Source organism: Rutilus rutilus, assembly GCF_951802725.1.
Source record: "Rutilus rutilus genome assembly, chromosome: 7".
Classification (NCBI taxonomy): domain Eukaryota; kingdom Metazoa; phylum Chordata; class Actinopteri; order Cypriniformes; family Leuciscidae; genus Rutilus; species Rutilus rutilus.
The window spans coordinates 39,144,112-39,166,982 of NC_140221.1; the positions used below are offsets into that span (position 1 = coordinate 39,144,112).

A 22,871-nucleotide genomic window follows, 5' to 3' on the forward strand; every position below is an offset into this window, starting at 1 on the left:
TGTAATCAGAACCAAAGCACCACTGATATAACAGCACAGTGAAATTCAGTCAATGCCCTGTACTGCAAACAGCTCGATCTATCTGGTCTTGGAGGAGATGAACTGAAACCACTGTGTTTTATTAGACCTGATCTGTAGAGGTTGCAGGGGTGGTTTACCTACAGGCCCAGGGCTCATAACTCCTGCCAGCACAGAGGCTTCTGCTAAAATGTTCCGCGTATCTCCAGAGACTGATTGGGGTTTGCTCTCACAGCTTGTAAAGTTTTATTAGAATTTCGATATAAATCCACAGATGGTCTCACCGAATAGACCATGGAGCATTTACTGTCTCTCAGTAAACACCTCTAACAATAAAGAACCTGTAATTTCTAAGTCAAATGAATCGATTCAACAAGAGAAAGTGAAACCTTTGAGGCATAAACTACTGCTGAATCTATAGGTCAATGAAAATAGGTCATTAAAATGGTTGCATTTGGAGGTCAGTCTCTTTCCTCTAGCCTAGAGACAAAGAGAGAGGCCAGAACCAGGTAGCAAGAGACAGAGACAGAAATAGAGACATGAAAAGAAAAAAGAAAAAAAAACGGACAATTGAAAGAAAGAAAAAAACAGAGGAAGAAAAGGAATGATTGACAGCTGGCATCTGGCTGAAGGATGTTTCACTGAAGCAGCTGGAGTCTCAACGAAGCTGAAATCAACATCATCTATTCTACAACCTTGTAAATAAAGCTTCTTCAATGGTTCTTTGCGGCAGCTTACGAATATTAATTGTGGAAAATATCACTAAATCAACAAAAAAAAAATGTTTATTCTTTTTTTATTCTTGAAATAAAAAAAATATTAACTGAAATAAAATGTAAACTTTTATAATTCAGCTAGTTTCCAAGACAACTAATAACACAACAACACAGTAACCCATTAACACAAGAAAAGCCATTCTAGGTTCTTTAAGGACAAAGTGAAATCAAAATTGATGCTCAAGGAAGGGAAGGAAGTAGGTAGGTAAGGTAATGGAAGGGGAAGAAAGGAAGGAAGGAAGGGAGTGCATGATTCATCATTCCCTTTACCATTCTAAATGGGAAATAATGTACTTCGGAAAAACATTGACAACATTGACAAGTCTTGTTTTTCAACCCCCTCATCACGTCAAACACTTTTCATGATCCAATCAAGTCAAGTTTCATCCTACATTTTTGATGCAATATCTAGAAATTAATTACTTTACAGAAATGCAATTGGTTGTGAATGTCATTTTCGCGTAGTACTAGAAAGTACTAGAATCTTTGAGATGTGCTCTGGCATTCTATGGCATCAAGCTGAAAAACATTTTTGTCAAGCTCTAATTGTAACCTTTATTTTAGTGTATAAAAAGTGTAAATAAAACATCAGCTTTTCTGGACCAATGCTGGCATGTTTGTTGTTGTAAACTTTGTCCAGACAGTATCTATCCCCACCAAAATGTTAAAGGAAAATCACTCTGGACTGTTTCCCCTCACACCCTTAAAGGCAACCATCACAGCTTTAGCGTCATGCTAACTCCTTCACAATAGGCTTTAGAGGGACTGTGCAAATCGCAGTGGCTTAGGAGTGCTCCCGAACAATGGCTTCTTGTGTGTGTCGTGAATTCCTACTGCTAGCAGATGGCCAAACTTCTCCCTTTTTTATTCTGACAGAACTGTGGGGCTGTGTGTGGGTGCGATAAAGAGAGATGGTCTGTGGTGAACTTGTGTTGAAGAATTAAACCCACCATTACCGTTTCAGCCAAGAGGCTAAGATTCTCTACTCTAGATTATAAATGTTAAGACTGCACAAAGATCACAGTGTTAGCCGGTTCTATATAGCAGTTATCACAGCAGGCGCTCAAGTCTCAGAACTAAATGAAACAGTGAAAGGTTGAAAAAAGGTCTACTCTGAGTCAGCAGATAGAAAATCAACTTAAACTACTGTTAAAGGTGCTCTAAGCGATGTCACACGTTTTTTTAGGCCAGAAAATGTTTTTAGGCCTGTCTGTAGACAGCCCAGGTTTGGGGGTGTTTTTTTTTTTTTTTTTAAGAATTAATACTTTTATTCAGCAAGCCAAGGATGCAGTATATTGATCAAAAGTTATACATTTTTAAAAGTGAAATTCTATTCTAAATGAATTGTTCTTTTGAACCATCTTTTCCTTAAAGCTGCAGTCGGCAAGATTTTTTTGATCATATTCACTGAAACCGACACTATGCTCCGACAGAACAACATAAATCAGCCGGTTTTAGAAAAAACGCCGCGCCTCTACCTCCACCTAGAGCCTGATATTTGTTTTGCAAAAATCCACCGCTCCCGGGTTCTTCTAGTCCAATCAGCGCAGGGCTGTGTGAGATCTGACTGTCAATCACACCACAGATCCCCCTCCCCCTCGCGCACGTTACAATATCACATGCACACGCCTGAAGTTCGCAGGAGTGTTGGATAGTACGAAGCGTGATGGCGGAGAGAAAATCTACTAAAAGCTTCCAATTCCTCGGTTATTGCTATCTATGGGTAGATTAGCCAGGGCAGCCTACCTCCGAGTCCATGGTGTTGATCGATGCTGAAAAGACGGACGCGTTCACGGAAAATCTGGTGCACACGCACTGACGAGCACAAACTCGATGGGAGGGTGCTCGCTGGTAGTGGGGGAGGGGCATGAGAGTCGTAAACATTCAACATTTTGGCTAAGTCCCCTCAATCTGAACACGGACGGACGGATGGCAGGCATACATACATGGATAAATAAATATTTTTGCTTTTCTTTTTTTAAATCAGTGCAGTCATGTGGCAGCAAGTATGCTACGAGGATCCTAGATGATTTCAATTATGAAAAAGACTGCCTTCTGCACATCGTATAACAGTATATCATTTGGCGAGACGGTATTTTGCATGTCATGCCGCATGCCATACACACACAGATATATATGTGTGAGAGAGAAAGACAGAGAGCTGGGCTGGATCTTTCAGTGCTCTGCTCAACAGATGTGAGGCTGTAGGCCAAACCCAGAGCGCTCTGAATCTCCAAGGACAGGACTCGCTCAAATATACAATTTCATCCTCTCTCTATATTTCAGCTTTACAGGGCTGCTCTTGACGAGTGATACCGGACAACTCCTCGCCTGATAAATCTGATAACAAATGAATGAAGTTCCTTCCAGAATTGAGGATTTACAGTTCTGGTCAAAACACTCCACAGCTGCTATACTAAACCTGCAGCTTTGCTAGGCTTTTGAATGCTGTTTTAATACACTTAAGACCGTTTTATAAAGCTTAGCCAAGTGTGTGTGCGTGCACAGCCGTCGTGTTTACAGTGCTTCCCTCAAGGGGAGATTCAAATAGTGAGCGTTAACATGCTTGTGCGCACATGTGCATTAAGTGCCTCTAAGCGTAAGGTAAATCAGCGTTTACAAACAGCTCGCTGTGGGCCACTGCGTTCCGCATTATCTTACCTTTGGGGAGACTGTTGTTGGTGATGCAATGACCCTTGAAATGCAGAAAAAGAAAAACACACACACACACATCTAGAGTCCAATTTAAATTCCACCGACAGATGGAGATCAGTTAGATTAATCAAACAAAAAACCAACTGATTAATTAATTACCAAAATAATCATTAGTTATAGCCCTAAATTATTCACATACGCAATTATGTTCATCATACAATTTTGAGGTAGCCGCATCAGGTCACCTAGACTTCAGGGACGGCGTGCGACGATCCGCAGCGATTTCTCTCGCTCCTTCCTTCAAGGACTAATACAAGATAAGTGTTACAAAAATGCATTATTCAAGGATGCCGGTTGTCGCCAGCTAGTGTTGTCTTTTAGTTCAGGGTAAGTACTATGTGCGTGCATGTGTGTGTGCGCTGCATATGTGTGTGTTTGCCATATACTTCTCTTTTTTGACCGTTATAGTGAAATAATCTTTATGATCTCTCCCTCTTGCATGTAATAAATAGCTTATGGTTTAGAATCAAGCGCCTCGTTCGCAGTTCATCTAACAACAGACCAGCAGAGAAGGAAATCAAAACCCACATCACACCACAACTACAGCTGCGAAACATCTTAAAAGTGTGACAATAAACAGAGAGAGAGAGAGAAAGTGTAGAATACTCAACGTGTGCAAAATCTAATCAAGATTAGAATTTAAAAAACGTAGAAGGCGCGATTAAATCTCTGAAGGTCACCCAGTACTGCTGGTTGCTAGTTGGTGTTCCTACTCAACGGTATCAAGAGGATCGCGAGAGCATGAGTAGTTTCTCTGCTTAACTCACCAATGGTTTGTCGCTCATGATGCCTCAAAGCACCAACTCTTACTTTATAAAGCATTCAAGTCTCTTAAAGGGGTGCTCCACCAAAAGAAATGGCTCTATCATTTATTCGCTCTCACGTCATTCCAAACCTGTATGACAACAACAACAAAAAAAGATAACATAAAATGTAATTTGTCTAATTTTAGTTTTTTCATAAAAAATATCTTCTTTTGTGTTCTGTACAAAGAAGTTAGTAATACGGGTTTGGAACTATATGAGGCTGAACCCGTAAGACTTTCGTTCATCTTTGAAACACAAAGATATGTGATATTTAATGTGATATATTTCATATAATTTGATATTTTAAAGGTTTAAAAGTCCCTCCAATGACAGTCCATGCAACTACCACTTTGTCACTTCAAAAAGTTCATAAAGAGAACGTAAAACTAATCCAACGAAGAGAGCGGTTAAGTTCAAATTTTCTGAAGAGACTCGATGACTTTATATGATGAACAGATTGAATTTAGGTGGGGGTGCCTTGGTGTGTGAGACAGACAGAGACAGAGAGAGAGAGAGAGATGAATGAATGTTAATGTGTCTCTGCCCTTGGCATCTGGAAGTTCAATTACACTGAAAGTCAAGCAACTGACAGCGAGCACACAGAAGCACTGATATTTAGAAAGAAAAACAACACTGTTTCAATAATAAAGTCAAAGAGAAGGACAGACGAGGAGAGAGAAATAAAGACATATGACATTCAACCTGTCAAAACTGCTTCTGGATGTTAAGTCTGGCAACTACTTCAAACATAGGGCTCTCTCTGCAAAAAGCTCACACTTGCACTAGCAAAAAACCATCATAAGAAGGATTGAAAAATGGATATTTAAAGAAAAGCACATTCAGTCCATCACAGGCAGCATTAGGCCAGTCAGTATTATTCCAGCAGGAGAAAATCTTAATCGCCACACTTAACAGCTGACTTAATAGAGAGTCCTGTTATTACACATCTTGAGGCCATTTCAGCTGTCAATCATCTCAAGTGATGATTATGAGGTCACATGTTCGGTTTTAAGTGTTTCCACAGTAGCCACTAACTGCTCTGTGCACAGTACAAAACAGGGCATCTTTGTGAAATGTTTAGACAATTAGTTTCATGTGACAAACTTTTGCAAAGGCTTGTGTTGTATTAGAGATTTTGAAGCATTACTTTAAATTTATTTTGTGCAGCAAATCCATATGTTTTCTGAGATTAAGGAGTGATGTTAGTTTAAAGACAACATGAAATTCAATAACCTAAAAAACTAACAGATTGAATTTTACTAGTGTATGTTATACTCTAAATACAAAAAAAAGGCTTGATTTAATAATTCCTTTCAACTTTTCTACTTCAGATATTCACAATTATATATTCTGCTTGGCTTTTGGAGTTAAATTACCATTTAATTTTTTAATACTAATACTAATTAATACTAGATAATAATACAAGATAATATTAAAAATACAAGAATGCATTAAATTGATCAAATATATTTCTATGTCAAATAAATAGTGTTCTTTCGACTTTCTTTTCATCAAAGAATTAAAAAAACAAAAACAAAGCAGCACCACTGTTTTACACACTGATAATAAGAAATGTTTCTTGAGCACCAAATCACCATTTTAGAGTGATTTCTGAAGGATCATGTGACATTGAAGATATTTTTCATTCTAAAATATATTAAAATAAATATTATTTCACAATATTACTGTTATACTGGATCAAATAAATACAGCCTAAGGAGAAAAAAAAAAGTTTTTTTTCACATTACAGAAGTTTAATTCATTTCCAATGTTGTCTTTAAAGGTCTGAACTTGCAACCCAAAGGTCAAAGGTCAAATTCTGGTGATTAATGGACTATAGTGTCCCTGCAAGACCCTTAACCTTACTGCTCAAAGACTGAATTGTCCCTGTAGCGTTACAAGTTGCTCTGCATAAGAAAGCATCTGCTAAATGACAAATCAGTTCCATTCCCATTCTCTCAACAGTGTATACAATGAACCAATTACTTTATTAAGTCGAGCATAAAACAACAATAAATAGTGTAGCCTCAATATAAACACGTTAATAGAGCGGCTACTACCCTCAAGGACAGAAACACGCAGCTTTGGTGTCTACGAGAGTAGAGGAATGCTGGGTTCGGCAGAGGCCTGTCATGCTTTGGCATTGCTCTGTTTCTCTGGGGAAAAGAGAAAAAGTACTATGACCTCACAGTTGTCAAAACAACAATATATCAATATTCATTAGAGATTTCTGCAGTGGATGCAGCAACTAAAAAAAAACATGCAACTCACTGTTATCAAGCTGTGCACGTAATGCAAAACACTATGGAGACAAGAAAAACAGCAGAACAAAAAGCCTATGTAGCGTACAAGTCTAGAATGTCTTCTAGGCATTAAACAGATTTGAATCTACTGATGCACAGATTTCCTTCCTGCCATTTTTCCTTTGCTCGCGAGGAGCTGTAAAACAACACTAAATGCTATTTAGAGATCCGTCCTTGTCATTTTCTCGGCAGTGCCCTGCAGAATCTCTCAGACGTCCTTTGCTTTGGGGCTTGTTGGTTTGTTTTCTTTCACGTCCTTTTTATCTTTGTCATTCACAAACATGCATTACAAGGGTGAATACATAAGCACACAGTCATGCCAGTGTTCTTCTGAATACTGATGGGGTTCTGCTGAAGAGAAGAACTGACTAAAATTCAGTACAGGAGGAGAGGCGTGCGTCCTGGGAAAGGTCATCCATCGCTTGACTGGGACCGCAGATGACCTAGTCTAGAGGGCTGCATCAGCAAGCACGACATGAGCGTGTATGTGTGTGTGTGTGTTCTGCCTCAGCTGCAGAGTTCAACTTAATACAACTAAAAGTACTTTCTCCTATCGCAGCTTATCATGCAGAGACTGTCTAGTCATGCGTTTACTGCATAGACTGTAAAAAAAAGATAGATGACGTGTCTCTGCTTCCTTCCACTGTAGAAAAATGAAGCCAAAATATCGCAGATACGGTCATTGCCAATTACGTCATTCAGAGCCGCGGAGCCGCGATATCAAGGTCCTGCCCATACTCCCGCAAACTGTTTTTTATAGCATCAAGTAACTAACTAAAAAACTAATTTGTTAGATATACAAACACTTGAACATACAAACTACCTAAAATGACAGAAACCATCTTTTGGAAAAAAATTATTTGAAGTGCAATTGGATTTTTAAAGTTTGGCTCGCAACTCATTTGATTACATAGAGAGGGCGGGGTTTATGATCTATGCTGCAGCCAGCCACCAGGGGGTGATCAAAATGCTTTGGCTTCACTTTTCAGGATGTGTGTGGCACACTTGACTGGTTGATTTACCCAAAAAGTGTAAACGCTGGTGCTAGGGTTGTGCAATTAATCAAAATAAAGCCAGAATCGCGATGTGGCTTAGTGCGATTAAACAAATCGCAAAGGTTGCTCCACACAAACTAATCTCTTCATCTGCTCTGAGTTTGGTTTGCTTGTAATGTGCATTTGGTAATGCAACATGCACCAACCATCGTCCAATACTTGTAATGAGAAGCGCTTATAAACCGGCTGTTGTCAACCAAATTGAAAGTTCAAGGGCCTTCTGCCAAAATAAATGTTTGATGGCTAAGCATATGAAAATTAAGAAATTATATTATATTTTTTTTAGCCTGGCTCTGCCCTCCTACGTACTTCCGCTCAATTTTCATTTTCCTTCAGTACTCCGTCTGGATTTGCGGTATATTCGTGGGTTTTCTCCGGCCAAATTTTTACCGGTCCAATCAGCGAACAGAGGGAGTGGCTGAGAACGATGACGTTGAGGTTGTGCGCTAGTTTGAGTTGTAGGGGTTATGTCACGACCAAACCGCAAGTACCCGCCTTCAAGGAAGTTAACACTTGTCAATGGAGAGTGGCCAGACTCTCTGTACAAATGAAATGTACTAGAGTCTGGTAGGACCAGGCTATATTTTTTTCAGTTTAACATAAAAATTGCAATAGTAATATTAATTTGAGATTACTATTTTGTCATACAAATCTTGTTTTGGCCAAATTGCACAGCCCTACAAACAAGCAAAATAAAATAAAAAGTACTTCCAAAATATTAAGAAATAAGTCTATATCACAATTTTTATCAAAATAATTTTCCCGCCTAAATCGTGGCACAATCAAAAAAATTTTACCATCCCAAGTGGCCAAACCCAGCAATATCAACCAATGAGTGAGTGTTTTTGGCAGGACTACCTGATTGGCAATGGAAGACAGTGGAAGTTATTATTAAACCTGTTTTATTCTTTTTATTTTATTTATTTTTATGACACTATACCAGCACAGGAATTGCACAATTCATACTTTAATTACAGCTAACAAAATATCAAATATTTACAACTTATTCACAACATAGCAAGATATAATTATTGATAAACTGGTGATAAAATGAAGCAACATCATGAATATCAGAGAGGGTTTGAGATGCTAAAATTGATGTTTTCTGAATATATCTGATACTCAGTTTACTCAGAGAGTTCAGTGAAAACGGCCGCTTTAACCCCAGAGGACCACCAAACAACTTTACTTTGCACTCAACACAAGTTATACATTTAAAATAATCTCGACAGTTCTTATGCAGAGCCAATGTCTGTAAACCGTAGAAGAGAAATCAATATACTATGATGAATAAAGCAGTGAGAGGAAAAATAATTAAATCACAAAATTCACTAACGCTCCAAAAATGCAGCCCTAGGGAAAGCAAAAGAAAACGAGAGAATTTTAGCTGCATGAAAACTTCGTAACATCCCATAAGAATGGGTGAATGCCAAATACATATGCTTCAATCTTGACAAACAATACAGAATGCGGAGTCATTCCATCTCACTCTTATGTCATTCTAAACCGGTATGACTTTTGTGGAAATCAAAAAGAGAAATGTTCAAGAAAACCATTAGAGAGTACTGGACTGGTAGGATCTTTTTAATAAATCAGTGGATTCAATTCAGAAAACCAGTCTAATGATTTGTTTACAAAGACAGATCCAACTTCAGCAGCTCACTAGAGGAGAAGATAACTATTATTAAATTAATTATCATATGACTTCAAAGATTTGGAATATATGTTTGTAATGATATAAGATGTGAGAGAACAGTTTTTTGCCAAACTGTTCCTTTAAACATCTCTGCTGCCTTGTTCCTTGTTCTGTACCACACAGCACTTTGCCTTTTGAAATAAATCTGTGTCAAGTTTGGCGTCTTGTCAGGTTTTCAGTTGCACTGGGTTTGTTTGTGTGTGTGTGTGTGTGTGTGTGTGTGTGTGTGTGTGTGTGTGTGTGTGTGTGTGTGTGTGTGTGTGCGAGTATGTGTGAGTATGTGGGTAGCGGTGAGCACTGCTGTTTTTAGCAGTCTGCTAACAAACTGATTATGTTTAACAAGATGTTTTAAAAGCCATCACATACATAAACACACATACTTGAGGTGCTTAGAGAGAGCGAGAGAGACAGATGGAAATAGACAGACAGCAACAGGAAGAGAGAATACAGCAGGCGACGGAGCGTAAAACTCTGCTGCCATTGCTTTCTGATTATTGCACAACTATTTGAGATTTCCATTTGGATACCTTGAGAATGTGCAAGTGCATCGTGTTACCAAAGCTTTTGAGATAATTTCTGTTTTAGTCAAGTCCTTGACATTTTATCAATTCAATTTAAAGGAACAGAAAAATTCTGTCATGTACACTACCGTTCAAACGTTTGGCGTCGGTCGGATTTTTTATGTTTTTGAAAGAAGTATCTAATGCTCACCAAGGCTCATACAGTAAAATTGTGAAATATATGTATAATTTAAAATAAAATGTTTTGTATTTTTACATATTTTAAATTGTAATTTATTCCTGTGATAGAGCTGAATTTTCAGCATCATTACTCCAGATCTTTCAGAAAGCATTCTAATGTGTTGATTTGATGCTCAAGAAATATTTCTTCTTATTATCAATATTGAAAACAATTGTGCTACATTATATTTTTGAGGATGCTGCAAGGCTAAGGGACAGTGTAGAGTCAAAAGATTGTTATGCAAATTAAACCTCTTCAGGGTCAAGACCCCACTGCGATATTATCCTGCTTATTATACACACACGCATATACACTCCGCTTACTACTTGCCACATAAGTAAATAATTTAACACAAAATATTAATTTGACATTCTATTACCTCAAGATGACTTGCAGTATCCGCTTGAGCGATCTGTTATTGCATGACAACAACTGTTATAACTGATAACAGACTAGGCCTACTAGATGGCACAATTGAAGAATTAGAATTAGAATTGAATACCGTAGAGAGCCGTGTAAAAATCTAAATGAATTATGCAAGGTTCTGTACTAGGGCTGCACGATATGAGGAAAAGCTGCGATGTGCGATAACATTGTTTAATATTGCGATGACGATATGACTTGCGATAAATATTCAAATGTGAATGTTAGCTATACTGTTCCCATGTCTTAGTGCTTTAATAGGTTCTTTGCGTGATCGGTCAAGCGTTTATTACCTGCCTGGTTCAGATTACATGATTTTAGCGCGATTTTGGCACGATCCGTTTGACGTAGGGTGTCGTGGGGATTCGTAAACCACAACGGGCGTCGGGACGCAAGATTCGATCGTTTCATCTCGTATCTATGAAGTGTGTCATAGTGGACGACAACCTACGCGAGAGTGCGAGCAACAGTGAGTGTGTGTGTGCGCGAGTGAGCGAGTGTGTGTGTGTGTGCGCGCGAGTGAGCGTGCGTGCGAGTGAATGTGTGCATGTGACGGCACGCGATGACTGGTCGGAAAGCAACGTGTAGTCTGACATGTTTCTTGTCCACGACATGACAAGATTTTAGGAGTCAAAATCGTGTAATCTGACACAGTGACTATCATAACAGACACAAAAATCTTGTAATCTGAACCAGGCATTATTCATTGTGTCAGGCTGTCTGTTGCGATGTGTTCATCGCGCGAGTTCATATCGATGTATCGTTCAGCCCTATTCTGTACTAATACATGGACAGGTTTGTAAAAGGACTGCCAGTGCCAGGTAAACGTAAAGCTGACAATGAATCTACTTCAAACGTCACAACTACCGAAACAACTAAAACAGTGAACACACGAGCTGCGCGATGCAACAAAACTAAATGGAACCCATTATAATCAGTGATGCCGTTTACACTGGATGCAGCGAGACACGACACAACAAATCCCAGAAAGTAAACTGATGCCCCGTTCTATTTCTGACGTACTCCAGCGGTCGTGCAACTTCTGACACAAAGGACAAATGGATTTGCAATGTTCACTTTGTCACATCTAGCAGACTGGAGCCTCGAGACGGCAGTCACATCCAGTTGTAGACAAAAGAAAAGAAAATATGATGATGCATACCCAGTCCTTGGATTTACAAGTACAGTGGTGAGTAGAGAAGAGAGACCACAATGTGTTGTGTGCCTTAAAATATTAGCATCTGACAGTATGAGGCTGAACATGTTAAGACTCCACTAACATTACAAACACAAAGAGAAGCCCGTTGAAATTGAGAAGTTGTAGTACAGTATTAATTACAGTGAGTCAAAGAAATCCTCGAGGATTTTGCAAGCAAGGTCATGTTTGAGAGTGTCTTTATGTGGGTGCGTGTATAGAGAAAAAGTTTTGGCCACTGCTCTTACACCTCTGCCTTGGGAAACTTGATACACGTGAAATTTATTCCAGGTGTCTTAACCGAAAGAACTGTCCAGAGAATTCAACAGCCAAGTGAATAGACGTGTAAACTTTAAGAATGCCCGCAATGCGGTCAGCACTCTGGATCACGAGCTAAAGAACCGTATTTCTGCCAGCAGCGCTCTAGAAAATTTCTAGGAAGATTTCGAAGGACCATACACCACAAAGGCATTTTAAAGCTGCGTGTGAAGTGTGTACGTGTACCACACCCATGTGTCAGCAGGGTTTGGAGAGATTATTGCAGGCCTGGTGCCAACCACCCCATCTCCCCTTCCCCATGGAATGCAGACCAGCAAATAAAATAGGTGTTGTGTAGTACAACATACAGCTAGGGGTGAGAATCACAGTGATTTCCGAGACTGAACAGACATGCTTTGCGCTTTTCCAAAAGCTTCAGGTCAGGAAATCACACAATTAGCAATTACTTTGACCAAAGCTTTGTTATATCTCTCTCTGGCTCTGTGAAGTGTTAAGGCAGTGGCGTTGAGACAGAAAAACTATTGTGCTTTCTGCACTAAACAATGGCTCTTATTTAGCCTGTGGGGTCCAAATGTGTGTTAGCTCATTTACTTTATGTCTGCCAAAAATTCCTGATATGGATCCCATTACAAAACCAATAAACAGCCAGACAGTGTGCCAGTTCTGGAAGAGCATGCGGAGGCGTACAGAATAATCCTGCCCAAGGCACCCTGCTCGTCTCACATGGGCTGCAGGAGCCCAGCGTCTTTGAAAAGTGAAGTGAAAAGCTCTTAAGACCAAACCGAGGTGGTCCTTCTGTATCCTCTAGGAAAAAGAAATTTGCCAAATCACAATAACAAAAGAATCCAACAATAATTTAATTGTTCAACCTCCACTTCACTAAAAATGTGTTAAAGAGTTATAACATAAAACATGTAAAAAAAAAAAGAAAAGAGAATAGAAACTGTTTAGGATGCATTCAATTAATCAAACCAGCAGTGTCCTGAGAACCAAGTCAGCATATTAGATGTCTGAAGGATCATGTGACACTGAAGACTGGAGTAATTATTTTAAATTGCAATACAATTTCACAATATTACTGTTTTCATTGTATTTTTATCAAAAGAAATGCAGCCTTGGTGAGCATAAGAGACTGAATGTAAATGAATGGCTACAGTGCCTTTAAAAAAACCTAACAAACTATATATATATATTGTCCAACTTAAGGAGCAAAGCTTTTCACGTCCAAAATATTTTTTTTCTTGATCGTTTGAAATGAAAGACTATGAAAAGATGCTTTACCTTTCAAAAACACTATTGGAGACAAAACTGCAAAAACAGCCTTTTGAAATCAGGATGGTTGTTATGACAATGTTCTTACACATTTCATATTCAAAACCTTTAATGAGGTATAATTACTAAGCTTTAAAATTACAGTAGCAGAAAAAAAAAAAAAAAAAAAAAAGGCCTGGTTAATGTGATAAAGGGCAGTTAGCATGGGCCATTTAACCATTCCTGGTAAATGCTTTAACTACATTGGTGGTTCCCAAACTGGGGTACACGCACCCCTGGGGGTATGTGAGGTGACAGGGTAGGGGGAAGGTGAACAAAATGCTGAGTCTTGCCGTTCATTTAATTCTACCTCACCTTAAAATAACATTAAAATGGAGGATGTATTTCAAAAAAAAAAAAAAAGCTGCTTCTAGTGTAAAAACAGGAAAATGGTAGCACCGTAAAAGGTCAAATACATGATATCCAATCAAATTAGCAAATTATCTTTTGTGGTCAAAACTGTCTACATTCACACAAGCAGCGTGCATATGATAGGTTGCATGCAGAGTATGCTGTCTTAGCAAATCGCACTACATTACTGCCGTTCTCAACAATGCACAAAGTCAGGTTCCTGCACTAGCTAGCATGAAAAAAAAAAAAATGTAGACAGACTGTGCACATAGAGGTCGATTTAATATTCAAACTCTCTTTGATACAAAAAATACAGTGTGTGTAAATGCATCTATGCAGCTTGTTCTACTGCAGTGCAAAGATGGCTTTTGTTGATACTGATTTCATTTGGCTGAAATTGATTTAGTTTAATGTATTGCTTAATTATATTCATAATTAAATTAATTGAATTTTAAGAATTTGACATAAAACATGACACATGCAGGGTTAGAAAACTTTGCCTTTATAAAAAGGTTAAAAAAAAAGCACCTGAAAATCCCTTTAAAAGAGCCAAATATTGTCCCTTAATTGAAAACATGTGACTGCAGTCTAAGTGGAAGAGAGGGAGTATGCAGAAGGATATTATTGTTAAATGCCTCAGGGTGCACCACTCTAAAAGTTCAGGAACAATGAACTACACCTGAAAGCACTGAGAATAATGGGAATGCTAGCAGATCTTTCACTAGGTATTACAGACCTCACTAGGTAAAAGGATGAGGGAGAGGACACAAAATGCATCATATAAATATAAATGCAAGAAACATTGATGCAAGAAATATTAGCATTAAAAGTGAACCTCGAGGAAACATAATGCAAAAAAAAAAAGTGTTATACGATCACCCTATGCAAAGCAGAATTCATGATATTGCATTTATGAAGTGTGGTAAAGCCGCATCCATCACTGTTGTCATCTGATGTCTCGTCACTAGGGTCAAATCTGACAAAAAGAGACAATTTTCCAGTAACAGTACAGTGGACTGAAACTGACGGCAGTCAAACACAACTGTGTCCCTCCCTGCAGACTAGGGTGTTTTTCTTTGATTTCCAGTGCAGTGTCACTCATGTGCTGTGGCAGCAGTGTGTGTGTGTGTGTGTGTGTGTGCGTGTGTGTGTGTGCTATTTCCAGCCTCAATACAGCCAGACAGTGAGGGCCTCTCTGTTGCTCAGTCGAAAACCTACAACATCAACATAACAGCTGCTCCCCAACTAAAACCATTTCACCACAAGAAAAACATGCTGTATTGCATCTAATGGCATTTATATGGAAAAAAACACAATGCTGTAGACACCCTACATAGTATTTCCAAGACAACAATTCAAACTAGATAATACAAAAACTAAAGCCATACTTTAGAAAAGCAGTTCTCAACTGGTTTTGCTTCAGGACCGTAAAGTAGCGACCCAACAAACAACCAAAATTGTTTATCATACATAAACAGTGATCAAAATGTCCTTAAAGTCAAACATTGAAATGAACTGATATTCCCATGAACTCTATTAGCCCACCAATATGCAGAATTGACATGACAGACTGGTATGGTTAAACAACAGCAGAAGTGTGACTTATAGTTTGCATGTTCATGCTTTCAGCAGCCAATAATACACCACACACACACACACACATCACATTGTGGTCAAACCATGTTTATCCTCTTTGTAAGTGAACACATATTTAGTAGTCTGAGTCAAACAATGAGGGGTATCACATGGTTTGTTTCCATTTGTCTAATTAGGCTAGTTCTACTAAGTGAAAGGCAATCTGTGCCAAAATAGAAGGCTGAGCAGTGTCTTTCGTTACAGATTTTTCAAAATCGTTTATAACGAGGCATGCTTATTCACGTAGCACAGTACTCTTTAAAGTTATTAATACTCTGGAGTGATAAAGAAACGTGCATGAATGAGAAAATAAAGAGCGGGATGTGCATGGTGTTAAAAAGAGTTATACTGTGAATACGATTTTGTCATTTTGCACAGTATAATTATTTCTGTGTTACAATAATTCAAGTCATCACAGAAGTACTGGGATAAAAGTTTAAAGTTCTGATATAAACACGGATGTCTACGGTAGACGCTTCAAATAAAGATGGTATCAATTACATTATTATGCCAGTAGGTGGCGACAAGTGACTTAAAAAAAATTACTTGTCATTAGCAATGAAAATAAATGAAATAAAAGCATAAACATTTGCAAATAAAGCAAATGTTCATTCCATGTGTTCAACAGAACAAAATCATCACTTCCTGGGAAATTGGCGAAAAATATCTGTAATAAGAACTGAAGTTGCTGCAATCAGAGAAGCCACTGTGGCTATTTGTCCTACATCATAAATGACTTGCATCTAAGAACGCGCAGACGAAATGCAAAAACCGCTGTCATGTTATCGTGCGTTTGGACACCTTGTGTTTGTGAACGTAGCAATGTTGATACAGTCACATGGGAGGGAATTAAACCAAATCATTCTGATGACTGATGGCATTTCAGAATAAATAAAACAAACATTTGAGATGTTGTAATGAAACTGATCCACTAGTTACTCCATTTATCCAATCACATCCACTGTTGAGGCAAAGTCACGCAAGTTTATTTGATGTACATCGAGGGATTTACTCTGTAAATGTGTAGGCCTAACCGTAGTTTATGTGCATGTCGTGTAATCGGATAAAAATAAAATGTATCCGCCTCAATTGAGCACACAAATTATGCGCATTTTTACAATTTATGTGCATCTTGCGTTTTCATCCATGTTTTTTTCATGCGATATCCCAAAACGCGCATAAGAATAGGTGGAAGGAAGCACAGCTTCCTTTTTCAAAAAAAGGAAGAAAAAAAAAAGGATACAAAAATATTGATACTGTACATCCAGTAATTAAACTAGTGAAGTATTTATAAGTGTATTGAGGCATTAAAAAAAAAAAATTGCTTTTTAAATAATCTGAAGCGATTACAATTTTGTCAGAATCTCTAGTAAATTATTTTAGTAGTTAAATTAGTTGTCTATTCAGAATTGTAGGAGACTCAGGATTTATAAAAAAAAAAAAAAAAATGTGATTCAATTTATTCAGAATCATGCAGCTCTTTAGTTTGATTGGATGTAGGCCTATGTCCTTAGATAAACATTTTTTTTAAATATAGATAGCCCTGGTGGTAATAATAATCCAGTTAATAAAAAGATCGGCCTATTTATTTTTCTATACAAACTATTCATGATTATATATAATATTTAATTATTTGGATCAACATTATTCTTTGGTGTTTACAACATAAGAGTTGAGAACCACTGTTATAGAACACACTGTTCTAAAATGTTCATTTCACTTCACACCTGTGAAATTGTTGGCAACTGTTCTATAACATAATATTTCCAAGGCATTAGCCCCCCATCCAGAACTTGCCTACAGACAATAACGCCATTTCTACAATAGAATCGACCAGCACTGAGTCATGCTGTGACAGCTTGAGGTTGTCTACTCTGGAAGTGTTGACGCTGCACGTCAATGTTCACTAACCACAGATCATCTGAATGCCCGAGGCTACACTTCAGCAACAGTAAAATGGAAGAATAGCTAGGACTTAGAATTATATTCAATGGAAATCCACAGCTAGAAAAATACACCACAAACTGAAAAAAACTTTATATATATTATAAAAACTTTTACTGAACTACACTTATATATTATTAAAAAAACATCACTTTCAATAGTTCATGGTGCATTTTTTATATACACATACCATTCAAAAGTTTGGACTCAGTAAGATTTTGAAAGAAATGAATAATTTTATTCAGCAAGAATGCCTACATTTATCAAAAGATAAAGACATTTATAATATTTAAAAAAGATTTCTACCTCAAACAAACAATGTTCTTTTCAACTTGCTATTCATCAAAGAATCCAGAAAATCAAGTTTCCACATAACTATTAAGCAGCATAACCAGCTTAGCCATCACAGGAATGCGTTATGTTAAATGTAATAAATAAGAAGAGTCATTTTAAATTGTAATAAAATTTCACAATATTACTGTTTTTTACTATTTTTGATCAAATAAATGCAGCCTTGGTGAGCATGAGACATTTCAAAAACCACACACACAAAAGTTAATATATTTAACATAAAATATATAATACAGGTAACACTTTATTTTGATGGTCCATTCTACTACCTATATGTAACTTTGCAACTACATGTCAACTAACTCTCATTAGCGTATTAGTAGACTTCCCCAAAAGACATTCTACTGATTATAACTTTCCAACTACGTCAACTTATTCTACTTACACGAACCCTAACACCTAACCCTAACCTAACAGTCTATTTTTATTGACATTTTTAACAATGTCAATACTCTAATATGTGTTAGTTGACATGTAGTTGCAAAGTTACTTATAGGTAGTAGAATGTCTAAAGTAGACCAACAAAATAAAATGCAACCATAATAAATCATGTAAAAAAATATCTGTAGCCTTAGACGAATATTATAGGTGATGGAAATAAAATTATGTGGTCATGTTTTATCAATGTCAATTTTCTTGAAAGCTGTGGCACTGTTATTATTACTTATTTCTGATTCTGTACAAGCATACCAAGTGTATCTAATCAGAATCTAAAGTCTTCCACTTAACCGTTTAAAAGTCATGAAATCACGAGGGACGAGTACGGCGGAGAGCTCCAATGAAAAGCAGCTTTGGCTCGCTGGCTGTTTTTGGCTCATGCTAGAGGAAATATGATTATGCAGAAGGGGAACGGTTTCATCAGCACCTGGAGCGGTGCGTGAGAGGGGAGGTTAGGGCTGAAAATAGGGGGGATTTATGAAGTGAGCACATACTTTAGCCCTGGCAGGAAGTCATTAAGCTGTAAGCTAGAATACAGAGAGAAGAGCTGGCATCTGCGGCGCTGCTGTACAGACTCTACATTTAAACTACTGTTGCATGTTTTTTTTTTTTTTAAGTGCCCCTATAACGTTTTTTTTGTAGTGTGTAATATGGCTTTTTGTGAATATAAAAGGTCAGCAAAGTTTTAAAGATCAAAGTGCACAATAAATGGAGAACGAACCGATTCTAAACTGCCTGAAACGAGTTGTCAGTAATTCCAGCCTTACTTCCTCCTCGAAACCTACGTAGGTTTGTAACAGATTTGCATAATGCCAGCCTATGGTGTACTTTGATCCGCCCTCAAACACTGTAGTTGTAGCTGAGGCCTGGAAGAGTTTAATGCATGTTGACATGTTGAGAATACGCAATCCACTTTGCATGCACTTCCAAAAATGGAAAAATGGCATGGACAACACTGGCCCGAGTTGATACAGTAAAACCGACGGCATTATTACTGTTCGTATCACTGTGTATGCTTTGGCCTTAAGCCTGAACCTCGAGCTGAGACTCGAACGCGGGTTGCTTATCCTGTTGCGCCCTCTATAGGCCATGATCAGCGACTAGTCAGCGTAAAACTTAAAGTTGACTGGTCTGTGCAACTCCTACTAATGGCCACTTCGTTTCCGACACGCACTATAACCAGTAGACCAATCACAACAGACTGGGCCATCTGACCAATCAGAGCAGAGCAGGCTTTCAGAAAGGAAGGGTTTTAGAGAGACCGAATACTTTATTAAACCGTTTCAGACACTGTGATGACGCAATGTACATAAGAAAATGTAAGTATTTTTGACCTTGGATGCATTTAAATCTATTGTAGGAGACCTCCAAAACAAAATTAAGCAGCTTTAAAATAGCATAATAGGGGCACTTTAAACAGTACATGCTCTAATAATCAACATTTAGCCAAACAATCAAGATGACCCCTCTTGAATTAGCAGCAAGTGGCTGTGGTGAAAAGGGCAGCGCGGTCGCTCAACTTCCGTTTAATTATGCAGATGCTGACTAACACTAACACATGTTATTCTGAACAGACAAAGAAAGGGCATCATCCCATGCAAAATGAGCTGTATACATAAATTGACCAGCCTATCCACTCAGATTTGGAGCATATCTTTTTAATAAATCATCATATCCAGAGAATAACGTTTCGCAATGGGTCTGATGACCTTTCCTGCTGAGGCTCGACCAATCAAGATCCAGGTTCAATCTAAAGGTTATGCAGGCATAAGAGCCTTTCATTACACACCAATCAACAAACCGCAAATGTACTAAAACATATAAAGGGAGGGAAATCAAGAGAGAAGAAGTGTGTGAGAGAGGAAGACAGGCCTCTGAGAACCTCTCCCATCTCCATATCTTATTTCAATGTGGGAATAGCACTCTCAGCAATTATTGTTGGTATCAGTCAGACCATAAAGGCTTTTCCCCATGGAGCCGAGGCAGCTATCTCACGTTCAGAGCAGGAGCTTGTCGACAATTGTTACGCTAATTGCTTTCACAGCAAGCGTCATTTATAAAGAAAACATGCTCTAAGACACACACGGAGACTCAACGTACACACGCATATTCTCTCATTACGACTGTGCCAACTAAGAAGCAATAATGTACATGTACGACTAGAGTCGGACAATATATCAAATTGCCAATATAACCATGATGATTTTGCTGGCAATATTAAATAGAGCAACATTGTGAATATGACAATGGTTTTAATATGCTTTTTATTAGACCATTTGTTTTCAGTCTTTCCATTTTTCAGTTTTAATGTATGGATTTAAAACTATTGATTAATTTGTTTGTACTGAAAACAGTTACACTTTATTTTAAGATGACGTAGTTATTTTAGTCATTTTAATGAACTACATGTACCTCTGTCCATCATGGCCTCCTAATCATCCCCATATGTACTGATTGGCTTCATCATTCTGTCTCCTCTCCACCAGTAAGCTGGTGGGCGTTCTGGCGCAATATGGCTGCCGTCGCATCATCCAGGTGATGCTGCACATTGGTGGTGGTTCCATGTAAAGCGCTTTTGAGTACCCAGAAAAAGCGCTATATAAATGTAACGAATTATTAAAATGTAACGAATTACTTACCATAGAGTTATGGTTAGGGTTTGGTTTAAGGTTAGTCACCTGCAATTATGCATAATTTACTGTGATTACTATAGTAAGCACATGTAGTAACGTATAACAACGTCACCTTAAAATAAAGTGTTACTCTGAAAACTGTTCCCTCTGCGGCATTTTTCAGATTTAAAAATATTTTTGTAAAACTATAGGTAGGTAAATATCATTGCTCTTTACTGTTTCTTGTTAAAGGTTTACCGATATGGATTTTTTTTTATGCCCAATGCCAATATCTTAGAGATCATGGTGGCCGATGGACGATATAAAGTCGATATATGATATCATTATTTAATTTACAGTAAATAGCCTAACACATGGTGCACATGGTTATTTTAGAAATATTTAATAAATCAGTAATACATCATTTGAACGATGAAAAACTTGATGAAAAAATAAACCGTTGAATTAAACAGATTAATACTTTAGATAGCAACACCACTTAGGCTAATTGGCCAAACAGAAAAATAAATAAATAAATTATTGGCAATGCTGATCATTTAAAATTCCAAATATCGGCCTTACCGACATATTGGTTGACTACTATTGTTGTATTGGTGTAGAAAAATAAGTAGGCTAAATACAGCAATCCATGATAGTTAGCCTATATACTCTGTCTGAAATAATAATATTATAAAAATCTCCTTTTAAGCTATTCAGAGTTACTTCAGAGTCAATACACAAATGTGTTGAATCTAGTTTTTGGCCATGTGCCGTCCAAGTTACCAATTTTATACACTAATATTACATGATTTCATACTTAATGTCAACAGATCAAAATACTATATATTTTGTGGTAACTTAAAAAAGCCAATGAAATAAAGCAGCTTAAAAGTCATCCCTTCGGTTAGATTTAGGCCTTGTTTGAAATATCAAGTCGACAAATCTAGAGGTATGATGATTTGAAACTTGTTTGGAGAAATGATTCATCAACGCCCAGAAACAGACAGAAAACCACAACCACAACTCATAACCAAAAGCCCTGAAAACATAAGTCAGAACAGGCTCCAACAAGTCAGAAACAAGTTTATAGCAAATACATACATGGTGTCAAAGGGAACTACCTGAGTCAAAACAAAAAAGATTCTCACTCATATGCTCATAAATCACAGCGGAAAAAAATATATCCTCAAATGTGCAAGTGTTTAACAGTAATAGTTTTCACTGAATGAGAAACCTGGGCTATAAGGTCTGCCTGTTTAAAAAGAAAACACTATTACTTAATGAGCCACTTATGACTCTTCTCAATTTCTTTCCCATTATTTTTATAGCAATTTTCAGAGAAGCACTAACGCTAGTCTGTCGTTTTCTTCCCTGAACAGCCTTCTCAGCCAGCGGGTGCTTCATGGAGGAAAAAAAAGAAAAAACCTAAATTGCTGGAAAATAGTACAAGTGGAAAATAAGCTGATTCAAACTCGGCCTTGAAAATGTTTATTGCTTACTGTTTACAGTCTTTCACAGAACATTGTGTTGTCTAACATGGATGTCAAACAATTACTAATGATACACTAGATGACCTCAATTCAGTCTTTTAAAGAGCATCGTAGGTCATAGTTTTCATTAGCATTCACTTCATGTTTAGAACAGTTATAAATAGCTTATAGACTCCTTTAGAGCAGCTAATGTGCAAGTGTGGACACCAGCTGGTGGAACGATTTTCTTTTATATTTCAAATTTAAGTAGGCAATACAAAAACATCATGCTATCTATATCTAACAACATAAGAACAAAAGTTCTTCATCATCATTCTCATTCCCTTGAACTAAAATCACCATGGAGATGTCACATCCAGTGCAATACTTTATTAAAAATTCCTGAGCTCCCAATATGAGCATTGCCTTCGTTTTAACTATTAAACTTGTTTTTTTTTTTTTCTCATCTTTTCATCCTATAGTGAGGTCAAAACAATGGGTAAAACTAATAGTTACACGCAGAGATCGTAAATGCAAATGAAACACCTAATGTTCACACAGCAAAATCATTCAACTAAAATTCCAACTTGTAACATTAAACCCAGAGAAATATATAGCCTAATATAACTATAAGGATCCTGTATCCAGCACAACCATACACGCACACAAGCCTCTTCGTTCTCATGAGGGGGAAATAACTGCAGCTTTCTTATCAATTAAGTACTTCATTACACCGAAGGACTTAAGGAGCTG

At 37.6% G+C, this 22,871-nt stretch overlaps 1 protein-coding gene across 14 annotated transcripts in view; it reads right to left on the minus strand.

Annotated features, from left to right (window-relative positions):
* Positions 1 to 22,871, minus strand: part of fbrsl1 (fibrosin-like 1) — a 308,761-nt gene that overhangs the window by 282,825 nt on the left and 3,065 nt on the right. The window lies entirely within an intron of this gene.